We start from the raw sequence: 25,204 nt of genomic DNA, 5'->3' as shown, positions 1-25,204 counted from the left end.
TTAATGTCCATTGCACCATTAAATCTGAATCAAATAAACTAATTTAAATAGTCAATCACATAGAAACTGGGGGTATATGGATTTAAAAAATTCATTATTTTGATTTGGTATGACGCAGTTGTGTCTTGATTCAGTGTTTTTCTGAAGTTACTGAAAATCTGCCTTATGTTAATATGTTAATGTTTTTAGTTTATCAGTGCACTTAACACTATAAACAGGTATAACATAGAAAAAAAAATAATATATATATATATATATATATATATATATATATATATATATATATATATATATATATATATATATATATACACACACACACACACACACACACACACACACACACACACACACACTGTCTATGGACAAAAGTATTGGGACACAATGGGTCGTTCTTAAGAGCTCACTGAATTTGAGCGTTGTTATATGATACCACCATTGCAAAAAAAGCTCTTTTACTGTCCTGTTGTGGCTCCACAGCAGAATCAGATTTGTAGGTAAAAATAAAATAATCCTCCTTTACAGTAAAATAAAGCTCTGCTGATCGTTCAACACAGTTTAACAATAAATGGTCTTAAACTCTGGAGCTAATGTAGAACCGCTAATTCACCCTTTAACCCTGACGATCAGCGCAGACTGATGGTCACCATAGCAATGCAGACAACAATCTCGCCTAGCTAGCAGCTAACGAAACGGCAAAGAGAGAGATTTAAGATGAACATCGATAATTTGGAGATGAACTGACTTATTTGTGTTTATAATCTGCAACGAGAAACTGACAAACACTGAAAAGTCATGAAGCTGAAGTCAGTTTCTCGTTCGCCGTTTCTCGCTTCTTCTTCAAATTTTCCTGTTCCCCCTTAAATGGTGCAGCAGTTGCATTCTGGTGCCTCAATTACCAGGAAAGCAAAAATTGGAACAAGAAGCTGGCGAATGAGAAGCTGACTTTAGCCTTGTAAAATCAAACATTGAGAGACATTTTACAATAAACTATTCTATTTCTGAGGAAAGGTTTCCTGCCAGAGATGTGAGAAAAGCAGCTATAGCTGAGCTAAAGCTGAAAGCAGAACAATGTAAGTCTGTGTTTTTGTTTATATTATATTTTTGTCCTATACTAGTACATCAGCACATACTGAGACATATTTACAGCCAAGATAGTAAAATGGACATAAAGTGTTGTGGCTCCAAAGGTGGTTTGATTTTTGTTGACAGGACAAAATGGTTTTTCTTAACACTTGAGTTGTCAACCGCTGATCTAAGTGGTCCTTTTCTTCTTTGAAAGAACATAACATGCAACTCTTTTGCTGCCCTGTTGTGGCAGAATTTTTAAGTTGAAATAAAATAATCCTCCTTTGCAGTGAAATAAAGCTCTGTTGGTTGTTCAACACAGTTTTAACAATAAATAGTCTTAAACTCTGGAGTTAATGTAGAACTGCTAATTCACCCTTTAACCCTGAAGGTTGGTGCACAGACTGCTGGTCTGTGTTCACCATAGCAACACAGACAGCAATCTGGGCTATTTCAATTTCTAGGTTTTGTGAATTATTTCCCCCATAGCTTTCAATTATAGCATTTATATTCATCTTGGAATCAAATTAAATTTACAGTTAAGGATAAGCCTTTTGATTATATTGTCTTTATGATTATGAACAATATATGTTCAGTTAAGTGTATCCAAACTTTTGACTAGTAATCTACATTTGCTTTCTGTATTCTGACCTTTTTCTGTTTGTTTGAATGTAGCATACAAGGCAAAAACAAGGCCAAACAAGGCAAAACAAGGCAAAACAAGGCACAACAATAACTTCTCATTAAAATTTAGATCATAATAAAATATTTCCTCTTCAGCTTACAAAATGTGGTACGACTGAGTGTTTAGAATCTGCTCTTTCACTCTTATAAAATTACAGCATGCTTTTTCTTCGCACTCATAATAACCTACCATGAGTAATTACCTTGAACATGAACTCTAGGATGTGTTGGCGAACAGAAAGATGTTCTCTTGTGGTTGTGACTTTGTTAGTTGATCTTCAGTAAACGGCGGGTTAATGTGGGGAAAAAAGCCTCACAATAAAGTCATAGTGAGAACATGAAGCGCACAGAATTGAACAAGCGTCCCCTCGAGCCGAGCAGCAGAAGCTATTTACAGTGGGTAATTGGAATGGGGCGTCTAGACGCGAGCCCATTAGGCATAGCTTAGATGCGTTCGCCCACAATGATAGCATCGTTTGGCTAATCTGGACAAATAATGAATCGAGAAGAGTGGAAGAAATAAAAAACCACCCCGGGCAAATCAGAATATCAGCAAAGACACAACCCAAACACAACAGAGGCAAACAGCATCAGAGGAATTCCAATGACTTCCTTACATGCATACATCAGCCACATAAACCTACAGAAAACAAGACATGAATACACTTATGAACATGTACGTTGTAATATTGACTAAAGACTAAGTATATTACAGACTAATATTATATATATATATATATATATATATATATATATATATATATACACGCAGTATATAGGTCTGAAATGTGTTCAGCATTAATGGTGCTATCTCAGATGTTCAGGTTGCCCAGTAATGCACCTCTATACCATGATAAATGCTGGCTTTTGAACTTCACATTGGTAACAGTCTAGATCCACATAACTCAGAGCTCCATAGCAGAATCAGATTTGTAGGTGAAAATAAAATAATCCTACTTTACAGTAAAATAAAGCTCTGCTGATCGTTCAACACAGTTTAACAATAAATGATCTTAAACAATGGAGTTAATGTAGAACTGCTAATTCACCCTTTAACTCTGAAGTTTGGTGTGCAGACTGCTGGTCACCATAGCAACACAGTCAACAGTCTCGCCTCGCTAGTAGCTAAAGAAAAGACGAAAAGAAAGATTTAAGATGAACATCGATAATTTGGACATGAATGGACTTATTTACATTTGTAAGCACTCAGCTTGTTTCCTGATATGTTTAATCTGCAGTGAGAAACTGTCAAAAAAAGTCACAAAGCTGGAGTTTCTCATTTCTCGGAATGGGAAAATTCAAACAAGAAGCTGGCGAATGAGAAGCTGACGTCAGCTTAAAAAAAAAATAAATAAATCGAACGTTGAGAGACATTTTACAAGAAACTGTTCTGCTTTTGAGGAAGTTTCCTGCTGGAGATGCGAGAAAAGCGGCTATAGCTGAGCTGAAGCTTAAACCAGAGCAAAGTTAGTCTGTGTTTTCATTTAGTACATTCGCACATACTGAGACGTATTTATAGCCAAAATGGTAAAGTGGACAGAAAATGTTGTGGCTCCTAAGGTGGATTCATTTTTGTTGAAAAGATAAAATGGCTCTACTTAACATTTGGGTTGCCGACCATTAATCTAAATGGTCATTTTCTTCTTTGGCCTTATCTTTGAGAACATAAGGTCCGCTATTTCCATAAAGGCTCTGAAAATGTGTTTTGTCAGACCATAATCGAGATCACTTTTCTACTGAGCATCAGTCTATTTCAGATGAGCTTAGGTAAAGAGAATCCAGCAGCATTTCTGGAGATTGTTGATATGTGGTTTCTGTTGGGCACAATACAGTCTTAGCTTGCATTTGTGAAGGCAGTGATGGACGATATTTATTTATGACATTTACGCATTCCTGAGCCTGTGTGGTGATCTCCGTCTCAGAAACATGCTAGTTTTTAATGCAGTGCTTTCCTAGGGGTTGAAAGTCACAGGTATTTAGTTGTGGTTTTTGGCCTTGCCCTTTACGCTCTGAGATTTCTCTGGATTCTTTGAAACTTCTATACAATCCTTGGCTGAGAAAATTCTTAATCAACTGGATTTTTGCTGATGCGTTTTTGGCAAAGTGGCCTTGACCTATTCTTGCTCATAAATGACTCAATCTTTTCTGAATGCTTCTTTAATATCTAAGCATAATTGCATCACCTGTTCAAGATGGTTTTTCAACAACATTTCATAGTGTTCTTAGTGTTCATAGTCTTAAATCGCCCCATCCCAATGTTTTTGTATTGTGGTGCAATTTCTAGAATGGCTGAATAGTTTTAAAATGAACAAAGTTGATATGGTAAACATTACATATCTTGTCTTTGTACTGTTTTTGCACAGGTCAAAGTAAATTTTGTAAAATCACTTCTTGCCATTTATTTGCATTTTACCTACCTGTCCCAACTTTGTTGGAATTGGGTTTGTAAGGTAAGTCCTAATTCTGGGCTCATGTAAACTTCATATAAACAATGATTCCTAACTCAGCCCTGTGATTTAAACAAGCTTACACCACACAGTGCTAAACTGGAGTCTGTTCTAGTTTGAATTGGTCCATCACTTAAGATTCACCCCTCTATTCCACAGCCTCAAAGGCTGGAGAAGGTGTAGGTGTTACTACTGTCACTTCACAAAACCTTTAATATCAGGTAAATCCCTCATATATACTGATGTTGAATGTAATCATTGTTTCAGTTCATCCCAAAGGTGTTCAGTAGGGTTGAGGTCAGGGCTCTATTTGGGCCAGTCTTCCACACCAAACTTGTCAAATCATGTCTTTATGGAACTCACTTTGTGCACAGGGGCTCAGTCATGCTGGAACAGGAAAGGGTCTTCCCCAAAACTGCTGACACAAAGCTGGAAGCATATAATTGTCTATAATGCCTTTGTATGTTGTAGCATTAACATTTCCCTTCACAGGAACTGAGGGGCCCAAACCCTGAAAAACAGCCCCAGCTCATTATCCCCCCTCCTCCAAACTTTACTGATGGCACTATGCATTCTGGTAGGTAGTGTTCTCCTGGCATTTGCCAAACCCAGATTTGTCCATCAGACTGCCAGATAGTGAAGCTGATTCAACACTCTAGAGAACATGTTTCCACTGCTCCAGAGTCCAGTGGTGGTGTGATTTACACCACTCAAGCCGGCGCTTGGCACTGCGTTTAGTGATCTTAGGCTTTTGTGCAGCTGCTCGGCCATGAAAACCCATTTCATGAGGCTCCCGATGCTCAGTTCTTGCACCGATGTTGCTTCCAGAGGCAGTTTGGAACTCTGTAGTGAGTGATGCAATAGATGAAAGGTGACTTATATGCACTATGAGCTTCAGCACTGGTCTAATGTTTCATGGCTGAGCTGTTGTCATTCCTAGATGCTTCCATTTCACAGTAATAGCACTTACTTAGTAACCCAGGGTAGATCTATCAGAGAAGACATCTATTTAACCATAGTAGCTAAGCTACATGCCACTATTTTACATTTTTACATCATGCTAAATGACACCCAGCTATGAATGTTTCGTAACTGTTCTTGGAAACAATGATGCAGCAACTTCTTACAGAGAGGAACAGAATATTAACTGCTTAAGGCCTTTACGTAGTCACCAAATTTCCTTCTGTAGATCTCTGCTCAATGGGCCTCATTCACCAACTGTTCTTAAGGAGAACTTTCTTCTTAAAAAAACACTTACACAGTTTTTATTAAGATTCTGGCATTCAGCAATGTTTTCTTATCTGGGATTTGTTCTACACACACTCAAGAGCACAAAGGTGTGAACAAGTTTACACATTACAAATCTGACATAGACTTTTTCGTAAGCCCTTTCTAAAGAACACATTTAAGAAAACACTTAGGAAGATGTTGGTGAATGGGGCCCATTGTGCTAACAGAGTTGTTTCAAGGTTTCCTCAAGGTCCTTACAGGAAATTCTGTCCACTCACTCTGTGGCAAACTTAGCAACACCTCCAGGCAGTTATTTTCAGTTATACAACACCTGGCTCACATCGCTTTGAATAGTGAAATAGTAATAAACCTGAAACTGAAGGCCACATTAACATTTGAAAACCAGATTTGAAATCACTGGCAAAGTCAGGCAAATATTGCATGAATGGTTTGCAGTATTTGGCTGAAGATACACGCAGAAAAATGAGCTTGTTTGTTTCTGCTACTACTCATGTGCGTGTCTCCATGTGGAGGGAGGGTCCTATCCTGTTTAGACTTTTACCAACAAAGTGATTGGCTCTTTTTGATGAAGGGCAGGACTTTCTGTAATACAGCTTCAAGTAGAGCATTATAAGCTTTCCCATTCTTTTAACCATTATTTCAACCAGTAGACTTTCTCCTCCTGCTGGTGTCTGTCACACCTTCTGCCGAGGACGCCTCCTCCACCTGTTCGTTTTTGTTTAGATCCCGTGAGTCCTTGAACGGCCCAGAGGACTACAACTCCCATGAATCAGTGGGAGACCACGTGACTCCTACTCCACCGCCATCAACCAATGAACATTCCTTTCAGCGTTCAGCCTCACCAGAATTCTAAACTGTCACACCTGTTTTTCACAGCTTATTAGCCAGTTTGTATATAAAGCCTGTGCTTTAGCTCTGAACTTTGCAAAGTATTGCCAACCCTTTTTCGTTGTGTACTGAGCGGTCTTTGTTTGCGAGTTCTTTCGTGTATGACCTGTTTTTTCGTATTTCTGACCTGACCTTTTTGTCTTTGCCCTTTTTTGGTGTGTTCGCTGGATTTGTATGAGATTTGTTTTTGAACTCGGACTGGTTTTGACCACTCTCTGGATGTCCCGTTTGTTTTGGTTTTCTCTCTCTGGTTCTGACCCTCGCCTGTTTTGACTACGTCCTCTGTACATCCATCAAAACCTCAAGTAAACTTGTCCTTTTATCTGCGAGCGTCTGATCTGTGTTGACATCGTAACAGTGACATTTTTGCTAGAACAGGCTGAATCTAGATCTCAGATTTGGTCTGGTTCTCATTTTGGTGGACCTTCCTCCTTCTTTATGACCGCGTCTAAGAATAAGGGAATCCCATTTGAGATACAAAATTACTATGAGGCCCTGTGTTATTTTCTTGAATGGGGTCCTGTATTAATTTCTTGAGTTCATTTTCTGACTAAATGAATTCCGTCACATGAGCTGACCTGCTTTTCTATGTTTTCATCATGTTTAGCTTTAGATTCCCCCCTGTGGATAAACTATAAACCCAGCCTGAATTCATAATGGTACAATCTAGAGCACCGAGCTGTTCAAAACTGGTGAACATTAAAGCTTGACTGCATTTCAAACTTCAGAGAAACTTTACTTTTGACTTTAAATCAGCAACAGAACATAAACACAGAGAAAATGAATGCTGTTAGCAGCCATGACACAAGCATGCTACGGGTGACATTCACACAAGCCTACAGGTGCTTTTGCACAGCAATCAACATATGACCCAGAATTTTACTCGTTCGTCTGACAAAATTTTAAAACATTAAATTAAAGCATTAATTTACTGTGCATTTCTAAAATACGATTACACATTTTAGAGACATTTTAACTCAGCGTATTTTCCCATGTATGACAAAAATGTATGCCAATATCACTAAACAGCAACACTTTTGATAGCGCAAAAAAAAAAAAAAATGTAAAACTTTAAAGGTCTTTACAAAAGCAAAACCTAAATATTCAGAATAAAAAGTTTCTGTTTTTACAGAAAATACCTGAAGATGAGTTGATTTCACTATAAAATGATGAACACAGTATTTTACTGTGAAAATTACCGTTAAATATTGTGAAATCCTGACAATAAAACCCAGAATAGTAACACTAACTGAGGTAACAGATCATTAGTGTTTATCCGTTTGTCTGAAAGACTTTAGAATGGCTGCTGTGTGACTCCTCTCTGTGAAAATTTCAAGCCACGTTTGGCTTTCTATGGTCTCATTTAACACAGGACTGGTAAATGCTGAGCGGCGTGTTGTGGCTTTTGGAGAAATTAGCGCTGGAAGTTGCAGAGAGCTGCCGTGCACTGGGTTAGTCTGTGTACCTTCATTAAAAATAATAGTTTCAAATTTTTGGATGCAGTGTGAGGCAGAGCCTTTACTCTCTCAGCCCACCTGATTGTTTCGCCCAGCTCTGACTCATTGGGGAACTACATTTCCCAGAACTCCCTGGGAAATCATGTGACTAACAATCCTCCTTGTCAATCTCAACAGAGAAATAGGTACTGAAGTTGTTCAAGTAAAATACACTGTTTAAGTATAAGAGTTGAAGAGGTTAGAATGATCTCCAAACAGGAGAGAGACCAAATACAACAACACCCTGATTTACAATAATGATACAAACCCCTAAACATAAACAACCCCCATATATATCCAGTGTCTGTCAAAGTCCCAAAGTCCACAAAGTCCAAATCCAATACCCAAAACACCAAAATCCAAAATCCCACAAGTCCTTAGCAATGCATTGCAACAAACAGGAAAAAAAATAATCCAGGACAGATCTTACCGGCGATGCAGGCCTGCTTTCAAATTACTCCCAAGGAAATCCGCTTCCTAGTTCTTCCTGCCCTTGTCTTGCTCCTTTTGGTTAATCCCCAGCAGAGAGCGTAAGTTCCTGTGTGTGGCTTTGAGATGTGCTGCTTCTTTTTCCCCCCAAACACACCACCACCTTCACTTCCCCACGGCCAAACTTTTCTTTCTCCTTCCTTCTCCCGTTTCCGGTCACCTGTCCCAGTGACTCCTCCCCCACTTTGCCAGCAGAGCTCTTAACGGGCCTATTCGGCTCTTTTAGTTCAGTTTATTCCTAATGATTTTGGTCCCCTCTATAACATATAACCAATGCAGAATTCTGCAAAAACCCTTTCATTTAATACTGTTTACACACAAAAAGAAGTTTAACCTTGCAAGCATTTCCATGTTTTAAACCAATTTCTTAATATATGTTCAACAAAAAATCAATTAAAAACATTTCTAATGTGGCAGCGTCACAACTGTGGCACCAGCACCATCCACCAATCGACGCTCCCTCTCACCTGAATACTAATCTGTTTCACCTGTCTTGTTTATCATGTGACTAGATGTAGTTAGTTTATAAGCCTGGGCTTTAGTTTAGCTCATTGTGAGGTATTGCGTCTCCCTGTAGAGCCCATGTGTCAAACAAAAGGCCCATGGGCCAAGTCAGGCCCGTGAAATTATATTAATTTTCTGTTCTTATTAGCCCGTTTCACCCTGAGATGCACTACAGTCCCCAGTATGCCCTGCTGCATAGTGTGTGTTCTGACCTGCTTTCCCCATCAACGATCTATGGGCCAGCAGTTATACTAAAAGAAAAGATGCCTAGTGTCCAGTTCAAGCAAACAGGCAGTTTTTTTAAACTACCTAAAACAATTTCTTTTTTATTTAGAATTATTTTTGAATAAGTATTCGTGCCTGTTTTGCTGTTGCAGTTTGGGCATATTCTGAATAAACAATGGCCCGTTGGGGTTGTGGCATGTTAAGTAAAACTTAAATGAAAACCCAGCAATGTATTGACATCCATATTGACAAAAACAGTAGGAAAAGAAAAACAAAACAAAGAACACAAAAATGACAAAGCCTGGCAACCAGAAAACAAATGTGATGGAGCAAGTCAGAAAACAGTAGACCAGGAACCGATCCGGGGAATCTGGTGTGAGAAAATAACTGGAAAACATGAAAGACAAAGGTAATGAACGACAACAACAACAGGACTGGAAACAGGAGGTAAATAAAGCACACGGGGAACACGGCACAGCTGGGACGGAGGATGGAGGGGAGGAGAAACGAACAGACAGCAGGTGAGGGGCGTTACGGATATAGAGAGGAGGAACCGGGCGGAGAACGAGAACAAACAAACAGGAGCACACGGAACACCAGGGAGGAAACCAAGAGTAAAGGACAACAGACAGACATGTTACTGTTACACAGTACTGTGGAGTTTGTCTCTCAGACTTACCAGTTAGTATCTAGAACCTGTTAGGCATTTCAGTTTAAGTGTACAGGCTTTCAGTTTCAATTATGCCTAAATAAAAGATACATATTCCACAGAAATACTTCAGTATACACACTGAAAAAAGATGGTTCTTCAAGGGTTCTTTATATAGAACCGTGAACACTCAAAGAACCCTTTGCATGATTAAGTAGTTCTTTGGTGAAATGGTTCTTCAGATTGATGGAGAATGTATATGTTGTATATGGGTTTATATAGAACCATTCTGAAAATGCAGAAAGGGTTATTCTATTGTTACAGGCTACACTCTTCAAAACTACGGTTCTATTTAGAACCATGAACACTTTGCATGATTAAAGGGTTCTTTTCATCATTAAATGGTTCTTCTTCAAACTGATGGGTAATGTGCTGTTGATGGCTTTATATAGAACCATTTTGAAAAGGTTCTATATGGCACCAAAAAGGGTTCTTCTATTGTTATGATGTCAAGCTTGTAGCCATAGAAGAATCCTTTTGGTGCTATATAGAACCCTTTTCAAAATGCTTCTGTTTAGAACCATCTACAGCACATTCTCCATCAATCTGAAGAACACTTTCACCATGCAAAGAACACTTTAATCATGCAAAGGGTTCTTTGACTGTTCATTGTCCTTTAAAGATCCATTTTCTTTACTAAAGAACCTTTTGAAGAACCATCTTTTTAGGAGTGTAGTACTACAGTACAGTTCTCCACCCTGACTCTGTATAAAAAGGGCAATAATAGCTGTAGATTTGTAATGATTTACGGCAGCAGGGTTCTCAGGCCTGATAAAATATGCTGAGAACAATACCGAGAACTGATTCTGTCGGCTTTGATCAATAATTCCTCTCGCTTGTTCGTGGTATACCTGTTGTCAGATAGCAGATCGCAAGCCAAACGCTCTCTCGTTAGACTGCTGGGCAACAAGGTTAGATATATAATCCATAAATAGCTGATTCCTGTCTGAGGGCTGCCTCAAAATTCATTCTTTACATTGGCCGCTTAAAGCATGCGCTCTGGCCTTGACTGCTGCTGCAGTAGCCAAGCCTCTCTGTTTGAAACACACTGAAACATCACAGCACAGCAGTTTGCAAAAAGCTTGAAGCCTTATAGACACTCACTGCTCCCATACTGTAAACAGCGACCCCAGCTCAACATCAGCTGGCTTAGACAGTGCAGTTAGAGACGGGCTATCAGGGAGGCTAAAGCTAGGCTATTATGGAAAGCTAAATTTATTTAAAACAAGATGCAGGCCTTAGGGTGGCTGCTGCTACTGTTTTTAGCTTCGCTAGTTACTTTAGAGTCTCTTTATACATAACAGTGAGTCATATAGTGTCAGAAACCACATAATCAAGAGTATTAAAGCAATAAGCCTTGAGAGGCTGTGCATTACTGTGATTTTACCACAGGGAAGGGTGTTGTTAGGCATGGCACAAAGCAGAGTAAAACTTCCTTCCCTGTGATAAAATTGCCGAAACCTACAGCTTCAAGTGGCTTATTGCTTTTATACATTGGTGGCCAACATAAAATATGAACAATTCCCCCTTTTTTTTAAAAAAAATTAAGTTATTATTAATAATGATTGCTGTTAACATAAAGTTCTTTTTATGGTGTCGTTGGCAAGCAACCATGGACCGCTGAAGGAGGAGAAGAACGCTCAGTCGCCTAACGCTGTATACTGCGGTCATTTCATGAAATTTTACCTTTTTGTCATAACAGTGAACATATGATAACACAGCACTGTTTAATACAGAAACCTTCGGTTTATAAGAACTTTTTGGTCACCAAATTACCACCGTGAGTCTTAATTAGCACCAATCCAGAACCTTAATTAGCACCAATCAAGCTAGAACACTATTTAGGGAGTACAGAGCCGTTTGGGATTCAGCCTGGGTTTGACATGACTTCTGACAGAAACAAGGACAATTGAAGTGTGTAAGACATTCAAGTAGCATTTTTTTTACTTTTATACTGCCGTTTTACAGTTAATCACACCGTAAGTGCTTTAATTCAAGTCTGTGATATTAATGATGGAGGTGTTTAGGCTGTTTGCTCTTTTAGCCTGTTAGCTAGCTGACCAGCCTAGTTCAAGTTAAGAAAATAAGCTGCCAGCCCCTCAGTTTAAACAAGAAAGGTTCTCACTTCATCAATATACTTGGTGGTTCCTGTGAGCAGCATGAAAATCAAAGATCATTCCACTAACAGCACCAAGGTTTTTCGTGCTGTGGTGCAGTGATACAGAGTTCAGTTGCTGTGAGGTGGTCATAGGCATGGTATATTGATTTTACAACAGCTTTGAACCCGGCTCAGCCAATCAGATTTTAGGAAGAAAATATATATATATATATATATATATATATATATATATATTTATTTATTTATTTATTTATTTATATGTAAAATATGGGGGAAATTGTGTTATCAACTATTTTTCTCCAAACAATTCCTTTGAAAAAAGGGTCATGCTTTTTCTTACAGTACCTTAAGTCCATACTTTCAATTTTTTTTAGCGAGATTCTGACTCAGTACCCAAAACTTAAATACATTTTTTTTCTGCATTTTGTACCCCTGGATTCAATATACTTCACATGGTTATTTGAAAGTAAGTATATAATTAATTGTTTTTAAGAGAGGGGGTTTAATAACATAAACAATGTGAACAATATTGGTAAAAAGTTTAACCATTAGAAGTCTAGAGTTGGTTTTGTAATTATGTTTTACTATGTTGTTATCATTACATCATTTTACATATTATTTCATAGTTATGTAATAGTAACATTTGCATTTGTTTGGCATTCTGTATGGGCAGGTTTGGGTCTGATGTCTGACTTTTTTCTGATTATTTTAAAGTTGATCAAAAATACAGTGAACATTTACAGGGTGTCTTCAAAACGAAACTTTCAACAAATCCACATTCAAATCGTGATAAAATATTTCTTCTTCTGCTTACAAACACAAAGATTGAACGGTTATGCTCTGCACCTTCCACGCGATTTCTCCACTCGATTCAATGAGGTACGAGTCAGAAATCATTAAAAACAATGTACGAGGAGGCGTTTGAAGGCACATACGCTATTAGAGAGTTAGCTAGGAGGAGTAAAGGGAAAGTTACAATCTGTATATATCTCAGAAACAAAGCCCACTACCTCTATTTCAGCATAATCCAGGCCTGAGGGGGAGACTGATAATTAGCACCGTGAAGATGAGATAAGACAGAGCTCTGGTGTTTCTGAAAGGAGGAGGAATGCTGGATAGTTCTGCCTTTGAAAAGGAAAGGAATATAGTTGTTTTTGCTGTTGTGTTTACAGTGCTGGAGATAAATCTATTAGCCTCCTGCCCCATTAACCAGTTAATGCAGCTTGGGTTAATTAAAACCACTTAATGAATGTTAAAACTGAGCCCCAGCTCCGCTCGGCGTCCCCGCACTCTCAGCCATCTCTACGGTGAGCCCATTTGTAATAGAACTGCGAACCGTGCCCCTATAACTGCTTGTGTTTATTGGACCCTCTCATCTGTTTAAGTAATTGCCTCTTGTGTGCTGAGTTACTATAACCCACACACGCTGACCCAAGCCACTCGTAAACATCCATTAGGCCGAGCTGTCTGAGCCGTTAATTTCCTCAGAGGAGCGCTGGCAGACAGGCTGTACTGCAGATACAGTGACAGCTGCTGAGTCACGAGCCCACTACTGAGATATTAAAGGGGGCTTATCAAAGACAAAAATATATACAGCTGGATTCAGTACGTAAGCACTGTGAATGTTTCCAGATGTACCATTCACTACCCATTACATACAGGCTGTAAATGGAAGCTAACCTGTAAAAACAGCCCGTTTTGGAAAAAAAAAAATGTGGTGTCATAAAAATAAACACAGTTACATAATGTCACTGTCCCAAAAAAATAAAAAAAAATTAAAAAAAGGTGATTGATAGCAGTTCAGCCCTGCCCAATCATGCTGCAGTTATGAGACGTATTTCAGCCTGTTTCATTTTACAGGGCAGCCAATCCGGACAGAGAACACTTAAAAGTACAGCAGCAAGGACATGTTTTCTTTTATTATTAGAGATGAAAAATGACCATAAAAGATGAATGAAATGCGTCTAAAGAACTAGCACGTAACCTTGGTGTACTAATGGACTCTGATTTTAGTTTTATCAGTCATGTTAAAGCGGTTACTAAATCAGCTTTTTATCACTTTAAGAGCATTAACAAGATCAGAGATGTTCTGACCAAAGCAGAGCTGGAGAAACTCATCCATGCCTTTATCTCTAGCAGGATTGATCACTGTAATGGTCTCCTAACTGGACTCCTAACAAGACAATTCTTAAATCCTTACACTGGCTACCAGTCTGTTCCAGAATAGACGTTAAGGTGCTGTTATTGCTCTATACACTCTTAATGAAGTTTTAATGGTGGAGGAGCTGCGTATTTAACTGGTCTGCTGCAGCGATATGAGCCGAGCAGAACTCTCAGATCATTAGGAACTGGTCAGTCAGTCCTGTCGAAGGTGGAGACTAAACATGGAGAAGCAGCGTTTGGCTACTGTGCTGCTCTGAAATGGACCCAGTAGACAGAGAGCATTAGAAGAGCCCCGACACTGGACACTTAAATCCAGGCTCAAAAAGTTCCTGTTAAAGCAGCTTTCAGCTCAGTTTAAACACTGTTAGCGTTTCTAGACCCTTTTTCCTCTGTAACAGCACCTTTTTATCCTAATCTAAGATTTAATTTTTAATTTGATTATTTAACTATCCTAATTTATTTTCTGATTATTTTTTTTTTAATTTAATGATTTTCTCTTTTACATCTATTGTTTTAATAATGTTTAAAATTTTAAATTTCTTGTTTATAACTCTGTATTTTCTCGTTTGTAAAGCACTTTGAATGACAGCAGTGCATGAAAGGAGCTATATAAATAAACTTTCCTTGCCATTAGAACATAATAAAAAATAAACAAATACATTAATCAAAGGGTCAAGAATCCCTTCTACGTTTCTCAAAAAAGTGGCTGAGATTTTGTGAGCTGGTTGGAAAAACACATCTTGTTCCAGATTTCTCCTGGACATCCTCAGACAGTGCTGGTGGCTCAGATCCACCATCAGTGCACTGATTTAATTTAATGAAGGACTGATTAGATAAACCAGCTGTTGGATGATATCTACACTAAATATTGGGCTTCCTCCAGGAAAAAAAAAATTATAAATGGTTAAATGAAAACACTGACATGCATCAAATTAGTACTTATTGTATTATTTCTATTTGTATTTTTTCTAATATTAAATTATATTTTTCTAATATCAAATAAACACTTACTGACCAGATAAACAGCTTTCAGCTTTTTAAAGTGTTTTCTCAGGTGTCTGAAATTTTTAGCTCAGATATATATGTCATGAAGTCATAAAAACTGTAAAAACAAGCTGTTTTTGAAGCATTGTTTCAATATACGGACTGTGTGGATTGGGTACATTTTGAAGCAGTATTTACATACGAGTGAAGAAAATTCAATTTTCCATGGTTTTGTGCTCTATAAGGGGAGAACGCACACCTGCTCCAGGAATCTCCTTCCTTCTGTGACAGTTCAGTTCAGCTTAGTTCAGTAGAGGAAAGTAGGGCTTGTTTTTTGGGCCTCTAAACGCGCTGAGATCCTCACAGGTGAACTCCGGGGCTAACACGGCGTGAAAATCTACCTGAGGTCAGCCATCTGCAGTGTGTCACGGACAAATTAAATTCCGGGGGAAGGAATAATTGGGTTATATTCGGTGGTTGTATACTGTGGGGATATATCATTTTCCTGGAAAAGAAAAAAATGTGGGTCCACCTTATTGGCAGATCTGAGAATTAATCCCTTCTTTTTTTTCCCTAATCCTTTTCCTTATCATAAGATTATGAAAAGCCTGATCCCTCTTCTCTTCAGATATTAAATTGCATCCATAATACAACTCACGGGCTTAAAGAAATCAATGCCGCGTCCCTCCAGCCGCCGCTAGTGGCTCGAGAGCACTTTGTTTTGAATTTCGTTCGGTAATTTGTAATTCGTCCCAGGGCCCTGGACATGAATAATGTGCGAGAGGCCGTCCGGAGCGTCTCTTTGGCATTCAGAAAGCACCAATCTGCTCAAACAGTTACAAATTGGAAAAACGCTGCAGACGATTTTTCCTTTCAGGAGCGTTCAGAAGGTCCAGACGTGGTCATTTTGGCTCATTTTCTCACCTCACCCCGACAGTTGGGGAGCACAAACTCACATGGGGTAAGATGAAACAAAGAATGTGCTTTTGGCCATATTCTTATATTCCTATAGCAACGTCATCTAGGAATTTTCACAGCACCCTGACAGTTATTTCTCCAGATTCACGCTCAAAATTCATTTTGTCCCATATAAATGAAAAAAACATGTTTTTGATTACACCGTTGTGCTTATAAGTCACTTATATATTATTATAATCTCTCTTTTTGCATCTACAATGTGTAGTTGGGAACCCTCAGGGACTTCTAGGCCTAAGTCCTAAAAATTTACACATGTGTATTTTTAGCTAATTTCCATTTAATAAAATCACTATATTTGTTGTATTTCAACTCTGCAAGTATTGTAGTAATACTCCTATTTCATTGTTACGTTCCAGTTGGAAGCGAAAGGGTTAAAATCTTGAAATGTCCAATGGAAGATTATCAGGATTGTTTTCTCTGTGGTATCTGGGTAGTTACAGCCAAGTGAACTCTCCCATTGATTAGAACTTCAGGAGCTGAACTGAAGGTCTTACACTTTAGATTAACGACCAACATAATTAGGAACTGACAGTGGAATCAACCAATTACATTTGGACTTGCAGATTTACAATGGATGGGAGCAATTTTTTGCGAAAAACCACATTCTAGCTATAGTCTAACCAGGTTTCAGTTGCTCTCATGAGCAAAATTACATGTGTTTTAATGAATTTTGTGTTGCAGATTTCTGGGGCGAGTAAATAAATAAACTCCTTGGCTGAACTGAAGCTGCATCCTCCACTCCACTGTCACCAACCACATCAGTTATCTACACTTTCTTCGCTACAGTTCAGTGTGCAGCTCTTTACTGTGGTGAGTATAAAGATAAACTTTTTTGTTTTTACTGTTTATAATAGGTGAGCTAGCTAACTGCTACATTACATTACATACATACATTACTGATACATTACATACACTACATCTGGCTAACCACAGCTACAAACAAGTCACTCCACTGCCACCAACCGTGCCAGTTATCTACACCTATTTTATATGACCCAGTGTACAGCATTATATTCCAATGAGTATATAATTATTTAAGGGGTGGCCATGCTGGTGGCTGTTCCAGGAGGCTCACAGGAGGCACGTGTCTTCCAGAACAGGGACTATGTTTTTTGTTGTGTTGTTTTGTGTCAGGAAGTGGGTTTAGTTAGTGTGGGATGGTGGTCACCATGATGGTGATGTATATGGTTAGTGGTGACCCCACCATTAAGCTTGAGCTTCTGTATGTGACTTTCCACCATGATGTTTAATAAAAAGCATATCTTTTTTTTTTTTTTTCAATCTTCTGGTCCAGCCTTGATCACACTTATTTCACAAGGTGACATGAACTACAAAGGTCTAGTGTGGCTGCAGCTTAATAGTCAGGCTTGCCACCGGTAATATGACACTGTTTTAAAGTGTATAAACAAGTGAGAGCTAGCCGGGCTAAAGTACAGACTCACACAGTGGGGCTATTTGAACATGCTGTTACAACTAAGACCCCCAATCATGCTTATATTTGCTGTTCTACTATGTGGTTAAAAATAAACGTGACAGTGTTTACAGCCTCTTTTCACCACTCTTATTGATTTTCATGAATAGACTTTTCATACATTTCAGTAGGAAAGCTTGTCTGGTTCAAACAACATTGAATTGGATTGAATTACAGAGTTTGAATGGATGTGCCAGACGTTTATGAAAGTAGGGTAAGGTGTAACATTTGAACTTTTGGCTCCATTGTTCTTAAACGATAGGAGCTCAAAAGGTTTACACTGTCAGTAGTAGCAGTGATGTGCAGGCTGCTTGTATTGAAAATGACTCATCTTGATCGAATATTTTCATTTTTTTAGCAAAACTGAACTATGTTAGACCTGCTGTCCTCTACAGCAGCCTCTAAACCAGGGGCGTCACCTGGCCTCGGCTACCGAGGCTACAGCCACAAATATGTTTTTAAACTTTATAAGTCAACATGTCACTCATAGTTTAATTCACTGGCATGTTCAGCCTCTTCTCAAACTCTGAGCTGTTACAAACACAGATACAGAATATGTTATGAGAGAAAGACAGAAAGAGAGAGAGAGAGAGAGAGAGAGAGCAAGCAAGAGTAGGAGGAGAGAGAGACAGTAGGTGAGAGAGACAGTAGGACAGAGAGACAGACAGAGAGAGAGAGAGAGAGAGAGAGAGAGAGAGAGCAAGAGTAGGAGGAGAGAAAGACAGAAAAAGACAGAGAGAAAGAGACAGAGAGGGAGAGAGACAGTAGGACAGAGAGACAGACAAAGAGAGAGAGAGAGAGAGAGAGAGAGAGAGAGAGAGAGAGAGAGAGCAAGAGTAGGAGGAGAGAAAGACAGAAAAAGACAGAGAGAAAGAGACAGAGAGGGAGAGAGACAGTAGGACAGAGAGACAGACAAAGAGAGAGAGAGAGAGAGAGAGAGAGAGAGAGAGAGGGCAAGAGTAGGAGGAGAGAGAGACAGAAAAAGAGAGAGAAAGAGACAGAGAGGGACAGAGACAGTAGGAAAGAGAGAGAGACAGTAGGACAGAGAGACAGAGAGAGAGAGAGAGCGAGCAAGAGTAGGAGGAGAGAGAGACAGAAAAAGACAGAGAGAAAGACAGACAGAGAGGGAGAGAGAGACAGTAGGAAAGAGAGAGACAGTAGGACAGAGAGACAGACAAAGAGAGAGGGAGAAGGAGAAAGAGAGAGAGAGTAAGAGTAGGAGTGAGAGAAGGAAAGAGACAGAGAAACAGAGAGAAAGAGAGAGAGAGGGAGAGAGACAGTAGGACAGAGAGAGGGAGAGAGTAGGAGAGAGAGAGAGAGAGAAAGAGAGAGAGACAGTAGGAGAGAAAGACAGAAAAAGACAGAGAGACAAAGGGAGAGACAGAGGGTAGAGAGAGAGAAAGAGAGAGAGAGAGAGAGAGAGAGAGAGAGAGAATTATTACTGTTATTACTTCTATATTTGTTTTCATTTTGACAAAACAGAGAGAAAGAAACAGACAGACAGAAAGAGAGCGTGCTCATGTGAGACAGCAGGAGATTGAGAGCGTGCACACGAGAGAGAGAGTGCAAGACAGAAAATGGACGAGTGCGTGAAACTTCTATGAAGAGCAGATCTACTACATAAAAACAATACAACACTCACTATAAACACACCTAACCTGAGCTCAACATTGTACATGAAAAATGTTCACTCAGTATTTCTTCAGCCTTGTAGGTCTCGCGTCGCCCTGCTGACCTCTGACCATGTTTATCGGGATACTTAGAAAGTTCCCAAGGTAGAAGGCTTTGTTTTAGCATAATCTTTTATATTTAAAATGTTTCTATTTTAAGGACAGATTTTCTAAAATAATTCACAACATTTTAAAGTATCAGCAAATCTATAAATGTCTGTAAATCATCACAGAATACAACTGGAGATCACATCACTCTGGAACGTCCTCGTTCATCCAATCACCGGTCACAGTCACCTGAATACTAATGTTTAGTACCTGTTCTCTGTATCACACGACCTGTTTAGTTTAGTTTATAAGCCCAGGCTTTAGCACAGTTATGAAGTATTGTTTCTCTATGAGAAGTACTGAGTGTTTTCCTGCCATTTTGGTGTTTTAACCTTTTTCTGGATTCTCTGATGCTGCGATGCGATTATAAAACGATTATCGATGCATCTCGATGCATCTTTTTTCTCTATACAGGATTTCTATCTTCCTACTGTCTGAGGACTTCGTAGTTTTAAAGGAAAGTATTTGTAATGATCCATATTGTAAATGCATTACGGATCATTACAAATACTTTGCTTTAAATATCTAAAATATCTTTTATTAATAAATCAAATGGAAGTGATGTGGCAAGTGAACTAGATGGCTCTCAGTCAGAGCCGCTGCTGCCACTCATCTGCGATAAAATGCGCTGTTACCCCGAAATAAGATCCAGTGGTAATGAGTGTCCACGCAGTGCGTTACAGCCATCCTTCCCGTTTTCTTTAGTGATCTTATAACTTCGGTTTTGGTCTCGTTGTAGAGAGGGGCGGGGGTATTTTCGAGACTGGACGCTGAATCTCAGCTCCAAAGTGTGCAGCATAGCGTGAAAGCCGTGGTTCTCAGCGACTGAGAACAGACAGCAGGTCACATAGCACCGAGGTCTGGCCTCGCCAGCAGCGAATGAAAAAACAGAGATTAAGACGAACATCTGGAGGACTTATTCGCATTTATAAGAAGCGCGGTTGGTTAAATCTGCAACGAGAGTTAAAAAAAATTGCGAAAATAAACTTGCTTCGCTTTCGAATTTTTCCGTTCTACCTTAAATGATGCCTAAGGCAAAATTTAAGGTGGAACGGGAAAATTAGAACGAGAAGCTGGCAAATGAGAAGCGGCTTCAGCCTCGTAAAACAGCCGGATGCTGAAACATTTTACAAGAAACTCTTCTAGTTTTGAAGAAAAGTGTTCTGGCGGAGATGGGAGGAAAGTGGCTGTAGCTGAAGCTTAAAGTAGAGCGAAGTAAATCTGCGCTCTCGTTTATATTTTTAGCCCATACTACGACATTAACACACACTGGACATTAAATGTTGTGGCTCCCAAGGTGGTTTGACTTTGTTGAAAGGACAAAATGGCTCTTCTGATCATTTGTGTTGTGACTCCTGACCTAACCTGGATTTAATGCAGTCGGATTTCTCGCTCCTCCAGTAGTGTTTTTGTTATGTGCCGCCACAGACTGTCCGGGCGCTGCACTTTCCCACTTCCAAATTCCGCCTTTTGCGTTCCGTCAACATTATGGTATAAATTAAATATTTAGAAAATCGATTTTTGACATTTGTGAATCGATTCAGAATCGTTCACATTCGCATCGCGATGCATCTAAGAATCGAGTTTTTCCCGCACCCCTAATGAGTACTGTCAAACTCTTTTCAAGTAAAGCCTCATTTGCCGAGTTACTGCAAGCATCTGACTGCTTCTGTCACATTACAATGAGGAATGTGGAGAGGACTTTAAGAATGCCATTATTGGGGGAAGATCTCTGTTTCTGACACATTTTCACTCTTATTTTCTTTTTTTATATATATAATATTATAATACTGTTTGTGAGACATATTAACAATACTGAGATGTTGCAAGTTTTGTTGACGTATATGTTCTCACATGAAATAAAAAAGCACATTTTTCATGTTAATTTAGAAAAATAAGGCCGATCTTTACACATCCAGCCAGCGCCGCTGCTCTGAATGCTCCTTTGCTCCCTGATGTTTGTATTTGTGAGTGACCAGCTGCAGCCGTTTTTGGCTAAACATGGCAGCCCCGTCCTGCGTGAAGCTCATTTCTCCTTTTCATCTGTTTTGTATTGGAGAGTAGAGGTTAGCCACTCATGCATGCGTTCATAACCCCTCTGGCCTTTGTGTGGAAGAACACACGCTCACACAGCCTCCGTCACTCTTTTCCACACCTATCCACACGTCTCAGAGCCGCAGATAAAGAGTCCCTCTCTCATACGCCATGAATAGCAATGCAGCCGAAGCAATCTGAGGCAGATGCAATTCAGGAGGTGTGAGCAGAGGAAATATATCACTCTGCATGCGTCGGCCCGTAACGCATACAGCCTGAATCTGTTTCACCTGGTTCTTTGCTTCTGTTTAAAGATTCGGGAACTTTAACACTGTAAAAATGCACTCAGAACCGGCATCTCCGTTGTATAGCTGGAAAACAACAATGAAAAAAAACACAAAAACCCCATAAACCTTCCTAAAATTCCTGTGAAAAGAAAAAGTTAATCAGTTGTCATATTCAAAGTTCAACCCTTACAAGTCTAGAGTGAATATTGATGTTTTACTAGGCTATTGAAATGTAATTATGTTGCAATTACATTGTAGTTATATGTGAATTACATTTACATTCGATTTAGATTCAGTTTCGACAGGTTCAATTATTTTTAGGGTTTGTTTTGATGACGAAAAAGCATAAACAGTTCTTTCTTTCTTTTTTCTGTATACACAACAATAACTTTTCATCAAATCCAATCACAACAAAATATCTCTCCTTCTACTTACAAACATTAATGTGGTGTGGATTAAAAGTTTAGAATCTGCACTTTCCACACAATTTCTACACTTATTTCAATGAGCTATGAGTGAGATATTATTTGTATAATATTACTGCATGTAAAAGACTCACCATTTTTTGCAAGTCACACTGTTTTTACTAAAAGTTTAGGGCCAAAGTTTGTCATTTGTGCTTTGTCTGTACTGAGTTCTTTTTACTTCCAATGCTTTTTCAAAATTTCCACAGTGTGTGAGATGTAAACAGAGTCATTCCGAGTGGTTTGGTGTGAAATGGTTCAGATTTCTGTACAGTGGTGGTGATAGGAACCAGGGATCACCAGTAAATAAGTAAATAAATAGGTCACACTTTATTTGAATGGTCCCCTTTAGATGCTCTTCATAAATCATTAACAAACCTTCTGGTGATCCTCAGTTGATTATTAACCACATTATGATTAGGGTTTAGAGTTAGGAGCAGATGTAGGTTTTGCCTTGAGATTAAGGTTAGGTTTAGGTTTAGGTTTAGGGTCAGATTTAATAACCTCTTTCACACTGAACTTGAAGTTCAGTTGCCTTTAATGGGTATTTAGTTGAATGTTACTTAAAATATACTGAGCTTTTACAAAGCATCTACAGTGAACCATCCAAATAAAGTGCTACCAATAAATAAATAAACTTCACACTTCAGTTGTGTTTCATCATTACTCTAATTAATCAAATCTGTATTAATTGCTTACTAATAGGAACTGCACTCTGAATGAATTCACATATTTACTCTAAAAACAATCATAGTGCATCCAACGCTGAAGGAAGCCTTGTGCATCTTTTACACAGGTATAGGAAACAGCTCCAATAGACCTGCACAGGCCATAACTCTTCTGGCAGCAGAGTTAAAGTGTAAGGGGTCATCACCAAATTTAAAATGGATCACTGGCGAGATCCTCAGTTTAATAAGGCTAACTAGAACACTGTTGGCTGTCTGTGAGTTCTAACTCTGTGTTGAGCTCCTGAGAATAACGAACATAACTGCAGCTTCTTTATATCAATCAAATACAATTGCCACAATAAACAATAGCATTTAAACACAATAAAAACACATTTATAAATGTTGACTTGCTTGTTAGCCTACAAAGAGTGACAATCCAGCTTCTAGTTTTATAAATCATACATCACAAAATATTCTACAAACAATATTGAAGAAACAAAGCAACTAATAGGCCTCAAAACATATGCAAGTTACATTTTATGGATAGTGTGAAAAAGAAAAGGAGATTCAACACTTCAGATGTCTGGTTCCTATCACCACCACTGTAAAGAAGTTGGTGAGCTTCTCTAAAACTGATCATTTCACATCGATCCAGTCTGAATTACTTTAGTAACATCTAAACAATTTGATTATACAGAAGTTTTTAAAGCTGAGTGGATTAGTGGTATTCCTCTTTAGTTGGAACAGACAAGGCCAATATATGCACAGCCAGTTGGTCTAATATATATTGTTGTTCGGACACATTTTTGTATCTCGTTTTCAATTTTTTTATGTAATTTGAAAATACCAGCTGCTCTTTACATTATGTTCAAATCTTATGATGAATGGACCAAAAGAAATGGCAAAAAATGACTAGGAATAACATCTGGTTCCATTAATTACCATTGAAGATGGTTTTTTTGTCTTCTCCTGGAAGGTTACTATCTTGGAGATACAAGGTTTTGTCCCGACAGCGATGATATCCACTGTGTTATCTCCTTCCTTCAGCAGTTCTGTCCTCTAGGACTGCGTGAGTGACAGCGTTGTTGTATCATTGTCTCCATGTTGGAGTTAAATCAGCCGCTGATTAAATCTCCGTCCACACTCCACTCCACCAGAGCGGCTGAGCTGCCCTCTGATCGCTGCTCTCCATTACAGGATTATTAGTCTCTGAAAATGTCATTTTGTCACCAGAGGCACTGCGACCTCTCTGAAAGTCCTTTCTCTGACCACCACACTCACCACACCGCCGCTGTGTCAGCCTCGTCTTCGGTAACGTCACTACATGCACTGCTCCTCCACTGTGAAGAAAAGAGCTTCACCTTCTGAGTATTTACGTCTTTCTCTGATCAGGCTGAGCAGGTTCAGTGCCACTGAGTGTGTGTTGATATCTCTCACCATGAGGTGGTCAAAGAACCGGTCAGGAGGAGGATCACACGACTTCATGGAGAACCTCAGTCAGAAAACAATAAAGAAAATTAATAAATGCTACTAATTTCATACAAATTGTTGGCTTTGATTAGTGTTGTCTCAGTGAAAGTTTTGACTGCATTTAAATACATTAATGCATCATTAATAATTAATATGTCGCTGCTGTCGGAGCAAAACCTCATATCTCCAAAACAGTAACTTTACAGGAGAGGAAAAAAACCTACTTTACTTTTAATGTAAGTCAATGGAACCAGACTTTTTTCCACGTCATTTTGGGCCGTTTCTTTTAGTTCATTCATCATGAAATTTACAGTGTAAAGGGAAACATTTTCAGATTATGTTAAAAACTGAAAAACGACAAAAATGGAGATACAAGGTTTTGTTCCGACAGCAGTGATATTATTTATGATCACAAACTGATAATGACAGATAATTTGGGATCTGATTCAGCACATTAGTGACACCATAATACAGTATTTATTGGCCAGTTTAATAGATATATATTAAGCCTAGACTAAACTGGAATGTCTGTTGCTTATTCTTATTGAAAATGTTATTTAGTTTATGCTTAGGCTTCATCTAATAAATAAAACCAGTGTATAGATTATAAAAGCAATTATATATATATATATATATATATATATATATATATATATATATGTGTGTGTGTGTGTGTGTGTATATACAATATATGTACAATATATATATATATATATATATATATATATATATATATATATATATATATATGTATAATAAATATGTAGAGTTTAACCAGGATGAGGAATGGATCCAGTGTAATGTCTACCATTTAAGACTGATTTTATCTTTGAATGTCTTTGGCATATTCCTTGCCTTAACGCTTTAATATCCCAAGCTTAGTACATACTAAGGCTTATTATTATACAGTGACTTCAATGCAAACTGGCTGAGTATTTCTTAGGTTATAGAAGTGTGTATAAAACTTTGGCTCCGGCAGTGGGCCCTGGACATTTAAGCGATTAAACACAGTGTTTTCTATGGATGT

Source organism: Colossoma macropomum, unplaced genomic scaffold, assembly GCF_904425465.1.
Source record: "Colossoma macropomum unplaced genomic scaffold, Colossoma_macropomum, whole genome shotgun sequence".
Lineage (NCBI taxonomy): Eukaryota > Metazoa > Chordata > Actinopteri > Characiformes > Serrasalmidae > Colossoma > Colossoma macropomum.
The sequence above is the reverse complement of the archived record's forward strand: the minus strand, read 5'-3'. Positions refer to the sequence as shown.